General features: G+C 40.9%; 1 pseudogene; it reads right to left on the bottom strand.

Moving 5' to 3' along the window:
* Window positions 1-2,449: 2,449 nt before the first annotated feature.
* LOC134393440 (uncharacterized) lies at window positions 2,450-10,264 on the bottom strand (annotated as a pseudogene).
* Between the last annotated feature and the right edge of the window lie 11,328 nt (window positions 10,265-21,592).

Below are 21,592 nucleotides of genomic sequence, written 5' to 3'. Positions count from 1 at the left end.
TAGCAGACTTTTCCCCCATTGGGGGAATAGAGGGCCAAGTCCTCCCAGGATTTGCCCCTGTACTGCCCTCTTTTTGCCATTTCTATATCCACAAGGTGGAGGTTTGTGAGGATGTATCTCACAAACCTATGATTCCTGGGACACTCTTGCAGAGACTGGAGGTTTGCAGTCTTAACAGCTTTCCCCTTTGAAACAAGTCCTTAATACAGCACAAAAGGACTTTCTTAATCTTTTTTTGGATGATGACTTCATGGATGTTTCCACAGAATCTGAGGTATCCTTCATTGGTTTATCTTTTTCATTTGTGAGCCTTTCCAGTTGGACCTCACCAAAATAATTGGTTTGATCATTTCAGCGGGGCAGCTCAATAAACAAACCAGGTAAACTGGAACATTTGAATTTAAGCTAATGTAATCCCACTGAAGTCAACAGTCACATGGAATCAATGGTGCTAAATGAGCTGGAGTCCATGTACTCCTGCTTAATTGGTTTTAAATTGCAGTCTTACAGCACAATCAAGTGTACATTAGGCACACTTAAGTCCCATTGGAATTAGCAGGAGTTAAGTGTGCCTAAATTCCTCTGGATTGCACCCTTAGGCTCTCATCTTTCTATTACTTTATATAATAGGGTTGATTATCTTGAAGACTTGCAAAAGAGATGAAAGGTGCTGAGTCAGCTTTTTAGCCATGCTACCACTGCCACTTAGCCAACTTATACCTATGGAGTGGGGCTGTATATCAATGCCGCCTAGTCAGGGAGGATGGTCTCCTGTGGCATCCATGATTAATAGAGGCATAGAGGCATGTTACAGAACTGTGTTATGGTTATACGCTCATCAATATATGGTGATATAGATGGTTATAAAATAAGCAATCCCCTGATCCCTTGGACTCTGACAATCTAAAATTGATTAGCCATTTGTTAAAACATTAAGCATTCATTAGATCTTCATAAATGAAAAATGTAAAAGGTGTCTGTAACAGTTTGAGAACAGATAAATATTTATTAAATACTATCAAGACCCCTATCTTGAAACACATTATTTTGCTTTTAGACATCACAGGCACTGTAATGTTAACATTGCCTTGATTTTCCCTTTCTAGTGATCCCATTTTGGAATCTCATGTGCATTGGTTTATTCCAGAAGATCTGAGCAAGTGCAGGGGTCATTGTGAATAGAGAGACATAGGAAAAAGTTAGATGGACACATCATAATACGTAGGCATTCTCATGGTCTTGATCTGATTCAAACACTTACCTTCCCAATGAGCTCATAAATAATTATTTGGCCTGAGTGCATTATGGTATCTTAGCAACTTATCCAAAATCAGGGGATATTTCTGGAAGAAGTGGAGAATGTGGGGGCCTGGATTTTACAACCCTCAAAGCCTGAGAGTGCCGAGAAAGCAGGCCCGTCATTCCTTGTCTATTCAGGCTCTGATCTCTCATCCCAGCAAGTAAGATCCACCTAAAAATACTTCTGAGTGATCCTATGAGACCCTTGCCCTCAAGTCCTTCTATCTAGGTTGCAGGGATCTCTCCAGGTTCAGAGCCTGGATTCTAAATGTGATTATATGGAAGAGATGAGAAGTGGGCCGGCTAGCAAGCACAGCAAAAACAGGCAACAATCTATTTGAGAGTGAACATTCCTCATCTTTTGACTTCTTTGGTTCCCAAGTTATCCTGCCTAACCTTCTCTGTAGCAGCACCCACCCTCTGGGAAACCCTCCCTCGTGCAGTTTGGGAGGCAGAAAATGTAATATCTTTTATATGCCTCCTAAAACATATCTTTTTAGATAAGCTTTCCCCTGGACTGTAACTTATTCTGGTTTTATGTGATTTTTAAAGTTTTCAGTTTTAATCTGGATTGTTATAGTATGGTTTTAGTTGTAAACTGCCAAGCGAGCCTAGACTGTTGGGCAGTATAAATATGTAAAATAAATAAATAATAAGTAAATATATAGGGCTTTTTAAAAATTCTTTTAAGGTATTCTTTTTTTAAAAAAAAAAAAAAAGTTAGGCTTCATATATTCAAAGAACATGCGTTTAGTTCAATGATCCTGGGGAGGGTGGGGAGCAATTGGATAAACTTGAATGGAAGAAATGCTCAAAATACAGACAAGAAGAAATAATGTGTGAACATTTGTTACATGAAAACATATGTAAGGCTTTGTGGAGGGGGAGCAACAGGCCAGTAAGCAACCAAGCATGGCAGACGCTGAAGAAGAGAGAAGTTACTTTCTGTTTAAAAGATGACACCTCTATTGACTATCCGATAGCTTAAAGAAGCCTTGTTCTTCTCTGCAGGGAATAGGACACCTGGGTAATGACCCGATAAGGTCTTACCCTGCTTGATTGAGGAAGACTTGCCCCTGCTGCTTTCCCCTTGATTGGGGAAAGGGCAGCTGCTACTTAGGTCTCTGGTGACAGTGGGCCTTTCCGTCTGTCATCCTTGGGGACACTGCAGGTTGTCTCCAGCTATGGCGGTGTTGACTGGCTGAGCTGCCTCTTTTGAAAAGTAGCCACGATCAGATTCATTGTGGAAAGACTTTGTGGAGGGGGGTATGGAATACACAGGAAGAAAGAGTGACACACAGAGAAAGAGAAAAGGTTTGCTCTCCCCCTTTAGTTGTACATAGTATTTTGTTTGACACTGAAGTCGGAAATAAAGAGGGTTAGAAGGAGTTATTAACAGGAACAGAAAATTAATCAACGCTGAACTGGAACGGCAGAAAGGGAATTAAAATTTGATTTAGTAGAATTATTTATAGCACAACATTAGAAGTTAGTAAGCTAATTCCAAAATCTGCACTTCCTTAAAAACTAAGGGAATTTATTTACAATATGATTTTATTTTAATGATTAGTGTGATTCACTATCTGAACAAGGATAGTAGCCAGCTATGAAACCCATGTAATGTAAAGAAATTGTTTTTTTGGAGGGGGGTGTTTCCTACCACCTTTGGTTTGTCGTGTGTGTGTGTGTGTGTGTGTGTGTGTGTGTGTGTGTGTGTGAGAGAGAGAGAGAGAGAGAGAGAGAGAGAGAGAGAGAACTATGAAGACCTCTGCTGAGAATAAGAAGCAATATGTCCTGAGATTCACAGCAGATTCCAGTGCTTTGTGACAAATTCTAGAATGTATGCCTAGACAGTCAAACCATGAGACATTGATAAATTAGGGTGGATCTTCCTTCATTTCATAGAAATGTCTAATGATGGTTCAATGCTATCATTATATTGCTAGTGTAAAGCCCTTCTCACTATGGGTGCTACTAGTCTGAGGGCAAAGCATACTGGAAGTTGCAATTCTGGGTAGTGCTGGGTGATAACAAAATTCCACCCATTGGGAAGCCTTAGAGAAGATGGACTTTTAAAGTCAGCAACAGCAAGAAAGACCATTTTTGCTTATGGCAGAAAGGCTATTCTTGTTAAGCTACATTTTGACTATTAAAGCTTGAGCTTTGAACTTTTTCAAACCTTCAACGTTTTCTGCACATCTACACTGCTCAAGGTTCAGTTTAAAACAAAATTGAGAAAAATCAACCTGATAGATCTCTAGTAATAAGCTTACACTACTGTATTCTTATATAGATTACTTGATTATTCTTTTGCTTCTTCATGGAGGTATCCCCTGGTCCACAAGTAGTAGGACTGCATTTAACCAGCTCAGGAAGGGAGGGAGGAAACACAGAAAAGGTGTTACAGAGGGTAGGGAGGGAGTGAACTTCATTCTATCTTGTTCTTTCCCATTGGAGTTGGGTGAATTACTTATTTAATTATCATTGGAGTTGGGTGAATTACCCTTGCCATATTTATGGGTGTGTCCATGTAATGAGGAGAGTCGGTGTAGATGTTCTCCTCCCTGTGCCTCCCACACCCTGCCCATGTCCTGTCCCATTCTTGGTCACTCTGTGTCAGGGACTTGGCCAGCAAAATCTTTCAGTCCCTGACGCTTTCGGCCAGCCTCCCAGGTGCTGTTGGTTCTGGTGGTGGGCATTTTGTTCCACTGCCTTTGCTCCCTTTCCACTGTCACAGTAGAAATTTCAAGGGATTCCAGCCAGGGATAAGTTTGCACCTTTAAGAACTATTGTCTATTTCCCAACTAATTCATATCAATAATGGAGGGTTGACATGAATTCTTGTGCAGGATTTCAGGATTGTTCAGCCTGAAAGTTGAAAAGGGATTTGAGAGATGGCTGTAGGCTACCTCCAGTACTAGAGGCAGATGCTTATGTATACCAGTCACTGGAGAACATCAGCAGGAGGGTGCTATTGCACTCATGTTCTGTCTGTGGGCTTCCCGTAGGCAAGTGGTTGGCCATGGTTCAGGACATGCTCCTTGTATTGTTCAAAATGGCCTGAAAATACTTCCTATGAATGCATGTAGAAGCATCCCATGATTCCTTCCCTCCCCTTAATTGCCATTGTCTTCTCATTGTTCTCTATTTCCTCCTCCCCTTCACTTGGAATCCTCTTCAGGGTTCCAGATTGGGGGGCAGCTTGTGAAGTTTGCACAGTAGGTAACTACATCAGCTTGCCAGGGCATTATAAAGAAAGTGGTTTTGTAAAAATGAATGTTTCATTGTTTGGCTTTTTAAAACACTTTGCTGTAGTTGTTGTTTTTAATTCAAAATCTGTGCTCAGTAGACAACACAATTAGAAATGCAGGCAACACTCTATCAAACACACCCAGGGTTAAATATGATTTCATTCCCTACAGGGATCTGGAGCAAGAACTTTTCCACTAGTGTAAATCAATGTGGGTTGATTTACTGCCAGGGAGTTAATACTGATTTACATCAACTGCAGATCTGCTCTACATATGTAGCTTAATTTTTTTTTATTCCTGCACAAAGCTCTTAAGATGTTTCTTTAGATTGTTCTTGAATTGCCATAAATACCATGCTATAGACACCACAAAAATAATGGCAAGTTGTAACGCATCTGAGTGACATATGAAATTTGCTCTGTGGCAGATGAGCACCCTGGAGGTGCACAGGTTTGTCATAATATGAAAGGAATCTTGGAGCTGATTAAATTACTTCTTGCTGCCATTGTTAATTTTATGAAAGGGGAGCATGTGTGTGTGTGTGTGTGTGTGTGTGTGTATGTGTGTATGTATTGTGTCATTTTTCCATGTTTTCAAAAATGTCTCTTGATGCACTAGAAAAAGAAACCCCAAACGTTAACCTCAACGTATGAAAGGTGCTGATGCTTCTCAAATAAGTAATGTTGAATTACCAGCAAAAACCCTGACCAGCTTCTTTTAAGGGTCTCAAACAAGATTAGAAACTCTCTTTTACTGAACAATAAGGGGCAGAAGAAAAATCAAGAAAAGGGAAGAGTGGTGTAATAACATGTCTTCTCACTTCTCTATTGGGAGGTGAAGCCAACATCTTTTGGGAGAGGGGTGTCTTTCACATTTTCCAGATCAAAATGGTCACCACTTTCTTCCCCCCACCCCACAATTCTTCTCTGTTATCCCCATTCCCCATAAATAGGCACAAATAGATATTTGGCCAGGAACACCCATTCATAGGGAGTTGAAGAAGAGAATCGCTTGAATCCAGAGTTTTATTCCACTGCGGAAAGTTTCCTCAAACAGAGCTCTACTTAGAACATTTCCACTAGCAAAAGTGGGGGGAGCCTAGTTTCACCAATTCCCCCTCCCACTGCAGCCGCTGATGCTACCTCCCCCACCATTTCAGAAGGTCCCTCACCCCCCCACACACAGATTTTTGGGGAACATAGGGGATAGCGGGGGGTGGGTGGTGGTGGTGAAGATTGCCTTCTCCCCCATTCCAACAACAGAAAAGCTCCATTGGAGACTTTTGCTGGATCCATTCCAATGATTGCTCCTTTCCACACTTTATAGAAGACAATGAATTTCCTTGTTTTAGACATTCTCAATTCCATGTTGTCTTCTCGGGGGGTGGGGTGGGGGGATGAAAACATTACAAACCATTTTTTTTTAGTTCATTCTAACAGGGTGGAAGAAGCACTCTGAAGACATCTGGATAGGTAGCAGGAACCCCTCCAAAAAAAGGTGCCCTCCCAAAATGGCTATTCTGACTTTTGCTCCTATTTGTGCTGGGGGCTTTTTTGAGTCTTTCCATTGGAACTCCGTATTGACTTATTCCCATGACTCTTACGTTTGGGTATATATATTTTTATATAGAATTTCCACTTAATGGTAGCTCATGGTTTTGGATGCATGATATTCATCATCCCCTAAAGAGGGTCCAGAAATTGTTGAAAAATCAGGCTGCCTTTTACTTTCAGGCTGCTTTTCATGTTACCAGAATAAGGGGTGTTTGCAGGTGTCTTTCCATGTCTATATGGAAGGGAAGACTTTGCAGACTAAAATAAACCCCCAACATACAAAACTCCACCTTCTCTTTAAGGAAAGACTTGTGCTTTATCAAGCAAAACTTAAAATAACATGCTTGAAACACCAAGTAATTAAGTTCGAACATTTATATTTAAACTAATTCAGTCCTTTTTGAGTAAATGACACAGAAGTGAGTTTAATCCTGATTGTTTGCTTGGTGTGCTGTTTTGTTTTGTTTTTGGTTGTGTGTGTGTTTTTAGGGTACCTCCATTACATTATTTCCATAAATGGAAACTTGTACACAAGAGGCACCAGCAGTAACGCCAATATATATCTACTCATTTCAAAGATGTAAAGATACATTTTAGTTTTACTGCCGATGCCTGTTGTGTACAGATTTCCTTTAATAAACAAATGAAGAAACTGAACACCATCAGCTTTGATAAAAACTATACACTTTCTGGCTCATACTTGTCCACTGGAATCATGTCAATAACATGTGGACATTTTCTAAGCACTGGTTAGTAAGGTGTGAGAAAACTGTTATAGCCAGACTAGCTATGGCTCAGTCTGGTTAAATTGAAAAGAAAGAACAGACAAAGCGGATGTTTCTAATATGTTTATTTATTTATTTATTTATTACATTTTTATACCGCCCAATAGCCGAAGCTGTCTGGGCGGTTCACAAAAAACCGTGTTTAATTTCACTGTGTTTAATTTCACATTGCTTGTGGATATAGAATATATTTAGTTGTTCCATTGTCTGTGTAGATATAGAGATTGTCTGGTTTGCTGACTCTAGAACACGCAACATATAAATTGTCCATGTGAGAAGCAATCCGTGTCTAGATCTAAACCGCACAATTCTAAAGATTGGCCCTGAGCTTTGTTGATGGTGATTGCAAACGCCAATCGAATTGGGAATTGCAATCTCTTAAATTGAAATGGCATATCTGTTGGAATCATAGGAATGTGAGGAATGAGGACATCTTCACCTTTGAAAGGTCCTGTCAAGATTGTTCCTTCTATGACGTTGCTCAGTAATTTTTTTTACTGCAAGCCGCGTGCCGTTGCAAAGTTTTGGCTGGTTGATATTTTGCAACATGATAATTGGCAAGCCGATTTTCAATTGCAGTACGTGCGGTGGCATCCCTGGCAGATCGAGTGAATTCAAAAATTCTGTTGGATAATTAACCGCTTCATCTGCTTCCACAACAGTGTCGATGGACTTGTATGTGACTGCCTCGCTTTGAATGTTAGATTGAATAATATTGTTAAGTTCATAGACGTTTTTGTTCTTGGCCACAAGAATAGTTCGTTCACTCAGCCAATCGTGATTCTTATAATTGGTTTGAATATTTGGAAATACTTTTTCAACCAATTCTTCTTTTGACGTCACTAAATTACAGAAGTTATGAGGTAATAAAATTCGTCCTGAGGTCAGATCAACCGGCACCTTTCCGTTCCCAATTTCCAGCAATTGACGTGAGAATATCTCAGCTGATCGAACGTTTTGCAGCTGGACACGCATATTTGTAGTTAATTTTAATGTCTTTATGTGTCACCACAAAGTAGAGTATTTCAGGCAAGCATTTATTTCGTCCACTGGTGTTGATCGAGGAATTACAGGTAATGTTTGCCTGAAATCTCCTGCAAGCAATATTAATGCGTTCCCAAATGGTCTGATGTTTCCACGCAAATCTTGCAATGATCTATCAAGAGCCTCGAGTGATTTTTTGTGTGCCATTGTGCATTCATCCCAAACAATAAGTTTGCATTTTTGTAATATTTTTCCCATGCCGGATGCTTTGGAAATGTTGCACATGGGAGTTTCAATGAATTGTATGTTTAATGGCAATTTCAAAGCAGAATGAGCAGTTCTTTCCCCAGGTAGCAATGTCACAGCTATTCCGGACGACGCAAGAGCTAAGGCTATGTCATTTTGGGATCGTATTGCTGCCAGAATCAATCTAATTAGGAACGTTTTACCAGTTCCTCCTGGCGCATCTAAGAAGAAGATTTCTCCAATCCCGTTATTGATGGTTTTCATTATTTGATCGTAAATGCGTTTTTGCTCAAGCGTTAGCTTAGGAATATTTGATTGCACATACGACAAAAGATCATCCGTGTTGTAATTTTGTCCACGACGCAATTCTACATCGAACGAAGCAGCAACAGTTCGATTCGGTGATGGCATTCCCAATTGATTGAGAACTTTGTTTGCGATTTCTAAGCACAAATCTTCAATCATTATCAACGCTTTGTTGTAGATTTCTGGTGTGAAATCCATGTTCATATTTGAATTTTCTTTGCGTATTCGACGGAGAATATCTTCAGCCATGTCCGATTTATATTTCTCCCATAACTCTGTTGGAGTTGAAGGAGAGCAGGCGGTCAATATGATTGCAAACAATGCACGAATTTGATTTGGATGTGACGTGTTGCACGTATCATTAATGCATACATCCCAGTGTCGGTCGTTCTCCAATAAATTCAGAGCTTGACATGCACTGCAGAAAGTGGCATGTGTAACGCCGTTGACAATTCTCAATTGATGGAAAGACGTTTACCAACAGCAAGCGAAGAAAGAAGCATTCATCTTGATTGGGATGCACGGTGTACAGTCTGCTTATCGTTGTTTCTTTGAATATGCCAGGTTGTCCGTCGACTCGCTGTCCTCGTTTGTGTCGTTGAAATGATTTTCTATTTGCATTCCATGTGTAATACGTAGCCACTTCCGAATACAGCAGTGTTTTTGCAAATGCATCATTTTGACATAACATGAAGAAACCAGTTAACATTGTAGCCAGTGGATTCAGGGCTATTTTTTCCACATTTGCAGCTGTGAAATAAACACGTCCATTTTCTAGATGTACTGCTAAGTGAACAACAGCTGGACTTCGTTCATGTATGGGAAATGATAGAATTCACCATACAGCTTCATTGCTGCTTATGTATCTTCCAGCCTGATACTGTGCTATTTCATCGATATGTATGACCGCATTCCTATCACTTATTTCTGGTTGCACACCAAAAACTGCCATGTCGCTGCCTTTATTCACGTACTTACAAATGTATTTTATTGATTTTACGGAGTTACAGTATTCCATGTTTATGTGCGCTTTGTATGTTTTTGATAGCAAAGGCGAATATGGAACAACCCACCGGTTATCTACTTCGATGTCACCGTTTCGCATTTTTATGGTTGCTAATTTTCCACCATCTTCTGCTGATCTTCGTCTGTATAAAGGATATCCATCGTTTCCTGTAACTGTGTTGGATACTAATGCTCGAGGATATCGCTTAGAACATTTTTCGTCTATCATGCATGGTGAATTTGGATTCAGTGTACCTCAAGGTCCATGTATCATATTTTTCATCACAACTTCATGCAAATCCTTATCAACGTCGGCATCTGGTATTTCAGCGCATATTACATTGTCAATTTCATTTGAAGTGATTTTGTTTTTGAGCCAGATTAGTATATGTGCGTGTGGCAATCCTCTCTTTTGCCATTCCACTGAGTACATCCAGCAGCGCACAGACCCAAACACTTCATGTTTTACCATGAAATCCATCAGCGATTTCAGCTTCTGTCTGAAAACACGTGCTGTGATGTCATGCCTATCCACCGGCGATTGGCCAGGAAGTAAGAGCTGTTGTATATCGTCCCAAGCTGGATTGCATGTGAATGTAATGAATAGGTCTGGACGGCCATAGTGACGAACATACGCAATTGCATCTTGAGCATACTCATGCATATGACGTGGACTGCCTGTATATGAAGATGGCAAAATCGTTAGTCTTCCAACGTTAGTTGTATTACCGTCATTTACAACTGCATCTTGCAAATGAACGTATTCTTCTGAGCGAAGCTTGGTCTGATTTAAACAGATGAATATCAAACATTCTGTTTCTATTTTTGCATACATATCTACGTATTGGTGAAACAATTGACGGCATTTCAAAATGTGATTGTCTTCATTTTCTCGAATCATTAATTGGTATGAATAATAGTTCATTGCGCTGCATTTCATATCTGTTTCTTCGCCACTGACTGGATTTATCATCTTAACGTTGAAGTGATATCCATCGGCACCATCCCAAAAAATGATTGGATATTGCAGGGCATCGTAGCATCAATGAGTTCCTGCAATTTTTTTCAATTGATTGTTTTTCCGATGAATAACAATATCTCTAGGTTGAAATTGATCTCCGACTATAACAATTGCCACTTCGTCTATAGTTGGAGCGTTGAATCTTCACACATGTTCTCCAGCAGGCGTTTTGTCAGCATGAATAACAATCTTGTGTGTATCAGATGGCATCATGTCAATTGCTGTTTTGAACAAATGTACTAAATTGTTTTTTTCGTGAAGTAGCTGTTGCAGTTTTGAAACGATGGACCTTTTTATGCCGGTATAAATTCCGCGGCATGCATTCAATTCATCATTGCCATCACCAATGAAATACATTTGTAGGAATTTATGTTGACTATCTTGAAACGGAAGGAAGGAGCCGGCTTTATGATAAATTTGTCCTTTGACTTTGAAAGTTGGCATAAATGGAGCTGTGATGATTTCTGCGCCGAACGATGTCATTTGGAAGCATGAGTTATATTTCCTGATGTTAGATAGGAAATGCTTTGATTCTGCGGTATATCCAGCAAGCAAAGTTTGTAATGGCTCTGGTGGTTCTCCAAGTTGAGGCAGTTTAATTTTTCCAGCAGCGCAACACATTCCTTTTGTTTCTCCATTAAATTTAAGAGCCTTGCAATAAGGACACACTTCAGTCATAGTGCCGATGAGAACATGCCACCTCAAACTATAATCATCAGCTGGATTGTACCGGAATGCAAGGCAATTGTAATCGTGTGATTGTTTACCACGGAGTCGTGTTTGACGCTGATGTGCTGTTTCTCGTTGACGTCTTTCAGCCACTCTCAGCCTGTCGCGTTCATTCTGTTGAGAACAAAGCAGATCTGAAGCTGTAGAACGCGATTGCCGTGCTCGCAACCGTTCATCCTCAAGTCTGGCTGAACGTTGCTTGGCTGGTTCCTTGGCACGTATTTGAGGCATTCTTTTTCTTTTTTTCTCGTTTGCTGATGCCCGTTCTTCCTAGGTCTGATTTGCAATTTCTCTTCGCAGTGCTTCTGCTCTGCAAGTACGACGATCTAAGTGTGATCTTCTGCGAGGCATTATTTGGATGAAGTAAAGCAGATTGTTTGGTTTTTAAAAAAGGATGTTTTTACGGTGAGGAGGTTAGTGGAAACTCCTGGCAGTTACCTTTCTTCAGAACGTGTAACTGTCACAGGTGTGACATCTATATTCATTCAGCCAATTGTGAGAGAACATGCAAATAGGAGAGGAGGCAGAGGCAGTGGATTGGCCTACTGGTTGGTGATGTCACAATGACCTATAAGAGCAAATAGGAGAGAACATGCAAATAGGAGAGAAGGCAGAGGCAGTGGATTGGCCTACTGGTTGGCGATGTCACAATGACCTATAAGAGCAAATAGGAGAGAACATGCAAATAGGAGAGGAGGCAGAGGCAGTGGATTGGCCTACTGGTTGGCGATGTCACAATGATCAGCAGGACTGGTTTTGAGGAGGCCTATTTCTTCGATTTTAAGACAGACTTTTGACCCCATATAGAACATAGTTACATAACAACACTCGCGTATTCGAATGCAACATTGTGTCAAAATTTCAAAGCAATCGGTGAAGAACTTTCGGAGATATAACGTCTGTTTCGAACGAACATTTACATTTTTATTTATATAGATGGAAATTCTCAGGGTCCAGAAGGAGACTGTACATGAAAATGGGAAATACAAGTTAGTTTTATGCGTCTCTTTGGGAAGTCATGTACATCTGAAAAGGGAGGGAAATGCAGCCCATGACTTTGGCTCTGCAAGCTCTCTTGATGAGGCCTGTCAGAAGCTTATTACCCTGAAATAAATGCTCTTTGGCTGTCTTTTTTGCTCTTTATTGAAAAGAAAGCAAAACTGTAACCTGATTCTTAAACAAATTTCAAATGGTGTCATCGTTGCTAATGGTTCTTTTACAATTCAGTTCATCACTTTAGGCAAATAGCTCTCATTCATAAATTCTCCAATTGTCAAACCAACATAAACGATCGTTTATCAAAATGCAATAAATCTCAGGAAGCAACGGGATAGTACAAAGGAGACTTGCTGTTGTATACAGGGCTGCTTCTTTGGCTATATTTGAAAGCCCAACCATGATTGGTTCTGCATTCAACTGTTGCTATGAGCTGCATATAACATTTTGCATTGAAAGCATTCTCTCTCTCTCTCTCTCTCTCTCTCTCTCTCTCTCTCTCTGTGTGTGTGTGTGTGTGTGTGTGTGTGTGTTAGTGGTCCTTTAGAAAGGGTAGTTGAATCTCTGAGCTACTTTCGTCAGTGCTTGTGCTTCTCCAGATGGTATGATATTAACCTCTTAGCTTAAACATCTTTTTAGCATGCTTTACTTGAAGCTCTTCTTTGATGGAAAATCAGGCAAGCCATTTGAAATCTGTCAGATCTTCAAGATGTTGCCATGCATGCTTTTCACTTTGGAAACCTTGACGGCCCTGACTTAAAGCTAGGAGAAGCAGATCAGCAAAAGATGCCATGTAAGGAAATGTCACTTACATATCCAAGCTAAAATTAGGGCTAAATTAGCTGTTCTCCCAAGATGCATTTTCATGTATGAACAAGGCCATTTTTAGATTTACTTTGGGTAAGAATCCAAAGCTCACCCACCCACCCCCTAGTCAATTCATCACACCGTGTTCATTAAACAGGAACTAAAAAGTAATCTGAACCCTGGGATTGGTAGGTCATGAGGGTTCAGAGTTTTATCCAAGGGTGAAACCACTCCTAAAGAATTTACTATGGCAAAAAGCCAGTTCACACATCATATTGTGGCCATTCTGCGCGTATCTTCATTACATGCAGTGACTCTGAGGGAAGAAAGCAGTTGCCACCACCACTGAAGAACAATTAAAGGGCAGTGGACCAACAGTGCATCACCTGGTGGCAGTGGAAGCATGGCTGCTGAGGGAGCACCATGCAGTCATTTGGCGTTTGAATGTCCAGCAGGCCAATGACATCATCAGCCAGCACTGAGCACCACTGGCCATTCCATAGCAACACAACTGCCTAGACACTCCTCCCTCCTGCAGGTGAACCTGCTGGCAACTGCTTGTAACATTTGTTTATGGCAATGGTATGCTATCCCACAACGTACAGTTATCTGGGTAGCTTACCACCATTGCTATCATTGGTCCCATTCCCAAAGCAGTTGCTGCAGAACAGCCATTGCTGAAATATGTGAATAGGGGTGGTACTAGAGGGGGGAGGGGGTTGGGAGCGCAAGCGTCTCCTCAAACAAGGAACTCAACACCCCACTTGCCACCCCAACTCCTGTCATTTCTTGAAGAAAAAGTACCTCTCACATATGCAAGTGCATTCACATGTCATCACCTGTGTAGCCTTTCCATGGTTCAGCTGCAGCTCTTGAACCAACAAAGGCATTTTGCAGCTACTGGCATATAGGCCTGGTTCAGACAACACGCTCAACCATGCTGCTTAACCACAAAATGGTTAAGGGAATGCATGCATTCCCATAACCATTTTGTGGTTAAGCAGCATGGTTGAGTGTGTTGTCTGAACCAGGTCATACCCTTCAAGATGCCAACAGACCAGTGGCAATCCACTGAGGGAAAGGGGAAAACATCTGGCATGTGGGAGAGAGAATTAACTTAATTTAGTTTTTATGTACAGGGTGCCTAATAATAAAAATAAAATAAAATAAATTCTAATCACAAATTAATATTTTTTCAAAATTAAAATTAATTTCCCCTTCTGTTGTGTAAGCTTAAAGCAAACTTTCCCTCATTTATTTCAGAAACAATATGTTTAGGCTGGAAGTTTTAATGTGAAATATACCATTATTTTTCTTTCAGAGATCATAACATAAGGGACACATGTCACCCACCTAGAGATATGCTTTGCCCCTTCTGCGCCGCTCCCCAGATTTTATTTTTTATTTTTCTGGTGTGAAGCAGAAATTAAGCCCAATGAAATGCATTAGTTCCCACTCCACACATTCCATTTACTCTCACATATGCATATGCTGAATGACACTGTCTGCTTTGGCAAAGCCTGACAGAGCATAACACATCCGCTGTTTGTATGTGAAATGAGAATCAAGATATCGCTCATGAGCTCTATTGTTTTTGTGCACATCCATGTTTTGCAGTGTGAGATCTTTGTTAGTGAAGCCTCCATTGGTTCCGTTAGATTTGTAACTCAGTGGAACTGCTGTTAGATGTTTTTCTGAGAAATCTAAAGCGTGGAACTTCATTAGTTAGTGTGGGCAACCTGGTGACTTCAAGATGTTTTGGACTATAGCTCCCATAATCCCTGATCATTGGCCATGATGGCCAGGACTTCTGGTAGGGCATCTGGAGGGGACCACATTGCCTACTCCTGAGACTATGGCCTTAGCTAGACTTACTGTTTAGCCTGCAACAGAGGCCGAAGATTCCGCGATGTGTTTATCATGAGATCCCTCCTCTGTTTACATGTGACGCACGATGACCTCAGAAGGAGAGGCGTCGCGCCTGCCATTTTTTTTAATTAAAGGGGCAGCTGCGCACGAATGCTCGTGTGCTAAAGGTAAGTGGGTTTTTTAAAAATTTAAAGTACTTTCCCCACTCCCTCCACCCTACCCCCGATGGGCCCAGCTCTCCTGAGGAGCACTGCACCCCGTGCGCGGCTCCTGTCTCCTTGCAAGGAATCATGCGGAGCCGGGTCAACCCGCAGCATCCGGCTACACCTTCCGCGGCCTCGGGCTCAGCCTGGGACCGTGGAAAAACCAGGGCCAAAGGGGAGGGCGAGATCCCAGGGCAAGGGAGGGATGATCCCTCCCTGATCCTGGGATCCCCTGTGCATCATAGGGACGATCCTGGAGATCACCCCGAGATAAAGCCCCGTCTAGCCATGGCCTAGATCATTCCAGAAATGAGGTAATTATACATAATTTGGCGGGGGGTGCGGGGAACATACCTGTGCAGCTTTATTCTGAAATGTGTCACATGTGAATTAAACTATGTATGCAGGAAGAAGGGGGAAGAAGGCAAGTATAGATATTTGGCTGCAGTATGCTGAATGCATTTCTTGGGAAATTTTATGAAACCATATTAGCCGTTTAAAAGTCCATGCAGGCAAAATTGCAATTAAATATATTATGTTCTAAAACAGTTGCTACCAATGTTTGGCTGAATTAACATTTGTGGTGAATTTGTGGCATTTTACTCAGGTGAAACATGAAGGAATTTTGAGTTGAACTAAAAGAATAAGCACAATATCTCAGGTGTGGAGGACTTTACATGTCTCTACAATATCATTACATTTTACCTGAAGCAAAACCTAGGGAAAGTTTGCAGGGATCTGCTTAGAGAAAATAACCCCAAAACGTTAAAAGAATGTCAATAAAATGAACAAAATTTCTTTCCAGCAGTTATAGTGGGCTCCTCCACATATATTTCTGCTCCTAATTTCCTAAACAGACATCATTGAATTAATAGGGACACACCATGGTGCTTTCATAGCAATTCCATGAAGCAGAATTAATTTTTCACGTATGGATTGTTCCATTCTTCATGCCAGTGGCTTTCAAACTATGTTTTTGAGAATCCTGGAGTTTATCAGAGTTTCTTCAATGTGAAGATCAAATATGACAGAAGCACTTCCCTAAAGATGACTTTCCCACTACTGATGACCTTCCCATGTAGTGTATACAAGCTAGGAAGTACTGAGTATATTCTAGATCATGCTATCAGTTCTCCCAGCTCAACAGAAACCCAAAAGATCTAAGCACTATGCTACTTTAACAGGGTGTTTCCCTCAGAATCCTTTACAGGATTTACAATCCTTGGCAGATTAATTGATAGGGGAAGGTAGGACATTTGGAAACATTCAAGAGGCAGCTGGACAACCATCTGTCAGGGATGCTTTAGGGTGGATTCCTGAGTTGAGCAGGGGATTGGACTCGATGGCCTTATAAGTCCCTTCCAACTCTTCTATTCTATGATTCTATGATTCTACTCTTGTAAGTTAAACCAATTCTCTCTTTAAGAATACCCTGCTTTTTAACAACAAAAGGGGGGGCTGTGTTAGGAAATGGGGAAAGATGTGCTGAAAGTGTAATGCAATTAGAGCACATTATGGAAGTTTATTAATGACGGGTTATATCCATCCATCACTGCTCCCTCAGGGGCTTCCATTCTTTTCAATGGGGCTTGCTTCAGGCTTCTATACAAGCCCCAATGAAATGAATGGAGGCGAGTCAGCAGCAGTGCCTAGTGAATTGTGGCCACATCTCCCTGAGAGTCCCATTAAAATCTGTTCCCAATGCCAAACATATTTTATTTCATCTTTTACGGCCTTAGTCTTCCATTGGATCCTACAAACATCTGATTAGAGTTACCTCAAAAGTATGGAGTTTATATTAGAGATGAGACCGAATAATTAAAGAAAAAAAGAAAGAAAGAAAAAAGCACCCTGATCACAACAACCTTGAACTTTGAGAAAGTTCAGATCTGGATCCAGATTTTACAGCTGGGCCCCATCCCCTTATTTCAACATCTTTAAGGACTGAAAACTGTTGCAACAGAAAATGTTCCATACCACATTTTGTGTAGCTGCTTGTACTTTTTGTTAATTATTCCCACCCAGTATTTGCCCTTTAAACTCTTTTTTCCCTGCAGTAATTAAGAGCAACGTTACCTAATGGCTGGCCTTAAATGTTCTATGCAGAGACATTAATTTCAATGAAGGCTGCATTGAGGCTGACCTTGGAGGACTCAGTTGTAAGTGACATGGGGTTGTCAATGCTATTAATACCATATGGATGAGACCTGGAACAAAGTGCTTCAGGGGGAGTGCTCCTAGTCAGGGTTCCAGCTAGCCAGCTCCATGTCCTTTCTCAGGATCCACCTCCCATATTTTCCATTCTTCCCTTCTTCTGTGGCCACTCATCAAGCTCAGTCATCGTTGGGAAAGTTTGTGGGGTTCCCCTTCCCCTTAAGGCTTTCCCCTAAAGATTTGCTATATTTTTGCAAAACGTGTGGTTCCTCTAAACATGCTGATACTTTCCCCCTTGTGTGGGGATAATCTGCCACAGCCCCAAGATTCTATTCCTCATCAATCAGTGACAGCTCAGATCCTATCAGCATATATAAATACTTCTTTTGAATGCTGAAATAAGATAGGGTTAGGTAGGAGTTCTTGCCCCACTTTACACTTACTTACATTAAGCTTTCCCCTAGGGGAAGGGTGTATGGCCTTCTGGGGAACCCTAGCGGACCATATTGGGATGTCAAGCAGGCCAGATTTCATGCCTGGGGCTGAGGTTCTGCAACTCTTGGAGTAATATAATTTGGATGGAACTGAGGCATGTGTAGCTGTGGCTGGATATATTTTCTGGTCAGAAAGAAGATATATGGGTACTCAGGATGCACAATATTTATTTTCAAAAAGCCTGACATGTTCTGGCTTGTTCTTTATTCTAGGCCTTCCTCAGGGAGTTGTTAGAAGGTAATGCCTACAGAATTTCCACTAGCAAAATAGGGTTACCTATTTTGGAAACCAAAAAGGAGGATAACGTGGCTGCCGCAGGGAGGCATGCCCACCCGAACATGGCCTTGGTCAAAGCTCTGATTTTACAACACACAGGCCGGATCTACACTATTGCTTTAAAGCGCTTTATAACAGTTTTATAGTGCTTTAAAGCAGTTAAAGCGCTTTATAACTGTTATAAAGCGCTTTAAAGCAGTAGTGTAGATCCGGCCACAATCAAGACAAACATGTTCTACATAACATCTTAATGTTAAAATCACTGAAATAAAGAACAAGTGAGACATTCAATGTATCCGAAATTCACTTCACTCACTCCTGCTTTTGTAGCTTTTGCTGTACTTTGAAGCTTTTGCTATACTCTGTGTAATAGTCTCCCCTTCCCTCAAATATCTTCTCTGACTGCAAATCCTTCACTGGATGACCATAGCCTCACCTTTTCTAACATTTAACACTCTTTCCCCATCACCTTTCTCACATCCATACTCACAGATTCAGCATACTGCTTCCACTGAACAAATGAAGCAGTTGACAAGTGCAGAAATATCTAGTACAACAAACTAGCAATGTAGCATTAAGAAAGAGTATAAAATACTATTACCCTGCAAACATTATCCATGGAATAAAATGGACTGAAGGCTTGTTACAGTCACTTCTCACTAGCACCTCTTAGCTTGTTTCAACTTTGGGTTTATCAATGAGAAATTAATCTTAAAAATTGTCATTATACCTCTGGTTCATTAGCCATGTAAACAAGACCATGGTTAGTCGTAATACAAAGAAAGGCCAGAAAGGATGCCCATTATCACAATGCTAGACAAGGTTCTTTCCCTCTTTTTTATCCAAATATCTCCTGAATTTACACTCCCTAAGTGTGCAGATAAGAGAAATCCCAATCAGGGACCCAAAGAAAACTGCCTAAAGAAACCTCAGAAATAAGTCCTGTTGATTTCAATAAAGCTTACTCCCAGGTAAATGAATATAGGATTGCAACCTCTTCACATCTGTTCACCTTACTCTAGTAAGTGCAAGCCCCTCCTGTCAAGGAGAACTATGCACTCACAGAACCTGGCCTCATGGATTATGGAACCAGCAGGTGCTCCCTGGAAACATGCTTTCAGAGCCTAGGAGATCCAGACACACTCAAACTAGTCAAGCCAAGCCACACTATGCTCTCATATATTACCTTGCTGGGACAGAACAATTCTGGGACAAGACAATACTTTGCAATTGACCAGACATAACACTCATAAACAAAAAAGAAAAACACAATTACCTCATTGATATAGCAGTGCCTAATGACAAAAATGTTGCAGAAAAGGGAGAGGAAAAGAGACAAAATTATAAACCACTGGCTATGGAAGTTAAAGAACTATGGCAACAGGAAAAAGTTACAATTATTCCATTAATCACATCAGTCACCAGCATCACATCATCATCATCATCATCATTATTATTATTATTAGAAAACCTTCAGAAACTAGGCCTACCAAAATACATTCAGACAAACATCCAGAAAGCAATCATACTTAAAACATGTTCAATAGTCAGGAAATTTCTGAATCAGTAAAAGATAGCATGACTTGGCAAAGCCCATCATGTTCATCTAGAAAATCCACCATGAGCAAGAAAAGAGGAAAATAATAATAATAATAATAATAATAATAATAATAATAATAATAACAGCAACCCTGTTAATTTTTTTTAAGAAGGATGAACAATTATCAGCAATTGTTGCAATATATATGTCATGCCAATTATATCAAAGCAAATTGTTAAAGATACAGGAGCCCTGTCTTCCTTTTCATACCCTATCTAAAGCATCTTGGCTTGTAAAGGCAGTAATCTTTCCCAACAAATTTGAAGCAGGAGGATAGTCAATGAGTTGAGTGTAGAACTTTTTCTTTTAAGCAATGCACTGTCAACAGAAAGAACTTCTCTGGAACGTTGTCAGCGACCCCACCAACATGCCCACTTTTATGGTTTTGTCATTGCAGGGAAGGCTCCAGCTGTAGGACATGGTGGGCAGGAGAGGCAAGTGACATCCGTGAACCACACTTCCAGTTAGGAACTAAACCTCTTTTTCGAAGTGTTTTCCCTTTCCTTCTGTTCCCAAAAGCAAGTGCGCACCTAACTCACAACTTTTCTAAAGCCAGTGGTTGGGCAACAAAACCAAACTATCTTTCCCAATGAGCCAGACAAAGTTATGACTACTTAATTTAGAAGATACAGGCAGGGTGCCCAAATTTCACACATACACCCACCCCTGCCCCCAATAGCTCAACCATGCCCTTCCTCACTAGGAAGTCTGTGTAGTTTCCTTAGGCCCAGTAAACATGTGCCTGGCTTCCCCACCCACCCTGCCCCTGTGCCTTTCCTAGCGATTTTTGTTTAATTTCATCCCAGTCCAGCGTTCTAACCACAACACAACACTGGCTTTGACATGATATGAATCACTTGTAAAGAAGCCCACAGAATAAAATGTTCAAGGGAAAATGTGACTGTTGCCTTTCAAAGTCACTCAGGGCCTTTCATCAATTTGTTATTATTCATTACGGTCACACGAAAGTGCTCACAGTCTCACTTTTTTTAAAGGACATTTAAACAAAAAACCAAACAAAAACCAAACAGTAGAACAAACTTACAGCACAATTCTATAAGTGCCTACTCAGAAGAAAGTCCCATTGCATTCAATAAGACTTACTCCCAAGCAAGTGGTATAGGATTGCAGCCTGAGCTCTTTAAATCCCATGGTCCCAATCCAATAGAACCAGGACTGTGCACATCTAGCCCTGCAAATAACCTGCAGTTTCACCGACCAGCTATTTCTAGAGGACAGGGAAGAAGCAATAAAGCCAGCACAGTTAACTGGGATTCAATTCCTTAAAAGCTCAAGTTTCTGCATTTGGACCTGCTCCCCAACACCAAGCTGCCTTGTCGGATAAAGGCAAATGGCCTTTTGGCTTCTTTGGTGTTCTATACATCATCATGGGATAATACTTTGAGGATGCATTTTCTTTTGGAAATTTTATAGTATTACTTTGCAAGGCCAGAAATCCGTACAGCCCAACTTCTAGCACAATGAAAAATTGTAGTTGTAGCAGTATCCCAAAAAGAGCAGCAACGCTTGTTTCCAGAACTGGGCAGGTCAGCAGAGCTCACAGAACGGAGCTCCTCTGACCTGCTCCTTTCCTGAAATGAGCATTGGCACCGGCTTCCAAGGCGATTTTTGAAAGCACTGGTTCCTGTTGTGTAAGTCATTGGTTCCACTTGCACAAAAGAGCTTACAGAGGTACAGTGGCAATGTAGACTGACCTATATGATGTATATTTTATATGGATATCTCTTCAGTGTACTGGGAGGGGGCATGTACATCACATATAGGCAATGCACATATTTCTCCTCATATTCCTTGTATGAAGAAAGCACGTATATACATATTTTACATATACATTCAGTGAACTAAGAACACATGGAATCTCCACATGTGATAGTGTGTGTGCATGCTGCACCTGGTAAGCAAACATTAGGAGAAAGTAGGGGGAAATAACATGTCTGTAGCAGCCTTTATGCAACATTATTTTAAGGATGCCTTTAAGAGTGGAACCCTTTG

Source organism: Elgaria multicarinata, chromosome 2, assembly GCF_023053635.1.
Source record: "Elgaria multicarinata webbii isolate HBS135686 ecotype San Diego chromosome 2, rElgMul1.1.pri, whole genome shotgun sequence".
Classification (NCBI taxonomy): Eukaryota; Metazoa; Chordata; class Lepidosauria; order Squamata; family Anguidae; genus Elgaria; species Elgaria multicarinata.
Note: the sequence above shows the minus strand (reverse complement) of the source record. Positions and strands in the feature narration are given on the sequence as shown.